The sequence below is a fragment of the Lipotes vexillifer genome, unplaced genomic scaffold (assembly GCF_000442215.2).
Source record: "Lipotes vexillifer unplaced genomic scaffold, Lipotes_vexillifer_v1.1 scaffold209, whole genome shotgun sequence".
In the NCBI taxonomy this organism is placed as follows: Eukaryota; Metazoa; Chordata; class Mammalia; order Artiodactyla; family Lipotidae; genus Lipotes; species Lipotes vexillifer.
Window position 1 is genome coordinate 433,580 of NW_006787556.1, and position 3,132 is coordinate 436,711.

Sequence of the window (3,132 nt, forward strand, 5' to 3'; positions counted from 1 at the left end):
ACAAAAACAGAAATATAGATCAATGGAACAGGATAGAAAGCCCAGAGATAAACCCACGCACATATGGTCACCTTGTTTTTGATAAAGGAGGCAAGAATATACAATGGAGAAAAGACAGCCTCTTTAGTAGGTGGTGCTGGGAAAACTGGACAGCTACATGTAAAAGAATGAAATTAGAACACTCCCTAACACCATACACAAAAGTAAACTCAAAATGGATTAAAGACCTAAATGTAAGGCCAGACACTATAAAACTCTTAGAGGAAAACATAGGCAGAACACTCTATGACATAAATCACAGCAAGATCCTTTTGACCCACCTCCTAGAGAAATGGAAATAAAAACAAAAATAAACCCATGGGACGTAATGAAACTTAAAAGCTTTTGCATACCTCGTCACTCTTCAACATACTCAGGCAGCTGCTGAGTGGGTGCACTGGATGGTCAGAGGGTCCCTCTAGTGGTGGGTAGCAGCTACTACTTATTCTGTAGCTGTACCCTACCATCTGTATTCAGATGCAAGTAGGGCCTGTTGCAAAAATGAGGGAAATCAAAACCATAGGATTATAAAGCTGGAAATCCTGGTCTAATGTTTTACTCTTAAGCATGTCAGTCTCAGCTATTCTGAAAGTTATTTACCGCAGTTGGAGTCTCATTCACTCTTTAAACAAAGATTAGCCAGTTAAAAATAGATTTCTGATTATCCTCTTCATTCTTGGGAATTCCCTGGTGGTCCAAGTTTAAGACTCTGTGCTTGCACTGCAGGGGGCCCGAGTTTGATCCCTGGTTGGGGAACTAAGATATCGCAAGCTGCATGGCACAGCCAAAATAAATAAATAAATAAAGGGGCATCTTGTTTTTTTTTTTTTAAAAAAAACAAGCTGTTCATTCTTTATTTTTTCAAAGACACAAAAACAGTTCAATGTCATTTCCTGTAAAATTATTTCTTAAAAGTTCATTAAAAAGCATGAGTTATTTCTAATTTCTCCTTTTTTTTACAAAAAATTTTATTATGGAAATTTCCAAACCAAAAGTAGAGTATAGGAAACTGACATGTATGCATCACCCAGCTTCAATAATTGTCAACACAAATAAGGCCAATCTGTTTTATGTATACTTTCTACCCCACCCCTCCTTTCTCTCTGCACTTCCAAAGGATTAAGTTAAATCCCAGACATCATATCTGTTCATGCATAAATACCTAAATATATAACTCAAGAGATAAGGGCTCTTTTTAAACATAACATTATCATGCCTTCAAAAATTGATAATTCCTTAATAGTACCCAGGCAGTGGTCAATGTTAGCCAATTGTCTTACAAATGAATTTTTTTTTGGCTGCGCTGTGTGGCTTGTGGGATTTTAGTTCCCTGACCAGGGATCGAACCTGTGCCCTCGGCAGTGAAAGTGCGGAGTCCTAACCACTGGACCACCAGGGAAGTCCCGAAGTGAATTTTTACAGATAGTTTTTTTTGACCCCAATCTCTCTTGTACTTACTCCAAGTTTTTACCCTGACCACCCAACTGAAACATCTTTTATTAAGGTCGCTGATGACCTCAGTGTTGCTAATTATATCAGTCCTCATCTTACTTGACATGTCAGCAGCATCTGACAGTTTATTGCTCTTTGAAATATTTTCTTCATTTAGCTTCTGGGATACTATGTGTTTTCCCCTGGTTGTCCTTACCAAGGTGCTGCACTGCTCCATCTCCATCCTCTTTTCTGATTCCTCCTTTCCTCTCTAACCTCTAAGTGTTGAAATGTCCAGGGCTCAACCATAGGCCCCCTTCTTTTAGTCTACATTCACTCCCTAAGTAATGTTTTAAAGTTTTAAAGGCCCTGTATAATTTGTTAAACACCCCTGTCACCTCATGATTAGCTAAAAACTTCCAAATTTCTATCTCCAGCCCAGATCGTTTTTCTGAACTGCAAACTCATATATCTACCCACTTACTTGACATATCCATTTAGGTGTCTGATAGGCATCTTACATCTAACGTGTCCAAAGCTAAATTTCTGGTTCCTGCCCCTCCTAGCCCATCTTCAGAAATAGTGCCTCCATTCTTGTAGTTGCTTAGAATCAACTCTAGTGTTCTTAACACTCCCGTTTCTTACATCCTCCAACAAATCAACTGGCAAATTTTCTAAGTTTTGTATCATATGACATACTCAAAATCCATCCATATGTCACTATTTTCATGTCTTGTTACCACCCTACAATAAGCCACCAGCATACCTGATCACTGAAGTAGTCTGCTAACTGGTCTATATCCTGTTCTTTTCCCCCCACAGTCTGTTCTCAATAAAGCAGCCAGAGTGATCCTCTTCTGAAAATTTCCAACAGCTCCTATCTCCTTAAAATAATCTTTGCGACTGTACGTGATTCAACCTTTCCACTCCCTTTGCCTCTCTGGCCTCATTTCTTCTCTCTCTCTCCCTCTACTCCAGCCTTCATGGTCTTAAGTACACTCTTGCCTCAGGGCATTTGCACTTTCTCTGTCCCCCAGGTATCCTTCAGGTCTCTTTTCAACTGTAAGTCTTCCCTAATATTCTGTTTATATAAAAAAGAAAACACATCCATCCTACTTTTATCATTTGACAATATATTTACTTATTGGTTTATTATCTGCCTTCCCCATAGAATACAAGCTCCACAAGGGCAGACTTTATTATGTTCCCTTCCAAGTTCTCTACATTGTGTAGCTCCTTTTCAAAAAAATGTAATTCTTGTCTTATTTTTAAAATATTTTGTTTATGTTTGAACATGTCACTAATTATTTTTCTGTGCTTTCTTCCCTTTGCTGTCTACTATCCTGTCTATGGTTACAGTGACAGGTTTTTGTTTTTGTTTTTTGTTTTTTCCCTAGCGATACAGAGATTTAACTCATACCAGCTGTGATGGTTACCAATCACTTTTGAACATATCCGTTAAAACTTTACCAACATTTAGGTAATATCTACAACACACTTGCCATCTCCATCTACTATCTACCATCTCTGTAGTCATGCCTTGGTCCCCCGCTCCCTTCCCCGCTTCCTTCAAGATAGAGACCTGGAATTTCCGGTTTTACTGTGTGTGTGTGTGTGTGTGTGTGTGTGTGTGTGTGTGTGTGTGTGTGTGTGTGGGGGGGG

The 3,132-nt window shown here is 39.0% G+C and overlaps 1 non-coding gene across 1 annotated transcript; it reads right to left on the minus strand.

Annotated features, from left to right (window-relative positions):
• Nucleotides 1-1,365: 1,365 nt before the first annotated feature.
• Nucleotides 1,366-1,438, minus strand: TRNAE-UUC (transfer RNA glutamic acid (anticodon UUC)). Its single transcript has one exon. It is a non-coding gene; the product is annotated as a tRNA-Glu (tRNA).
• Between the last annotated feature and the right edge of the window lie 1,694 nt (nucleotides 1,439-3,132).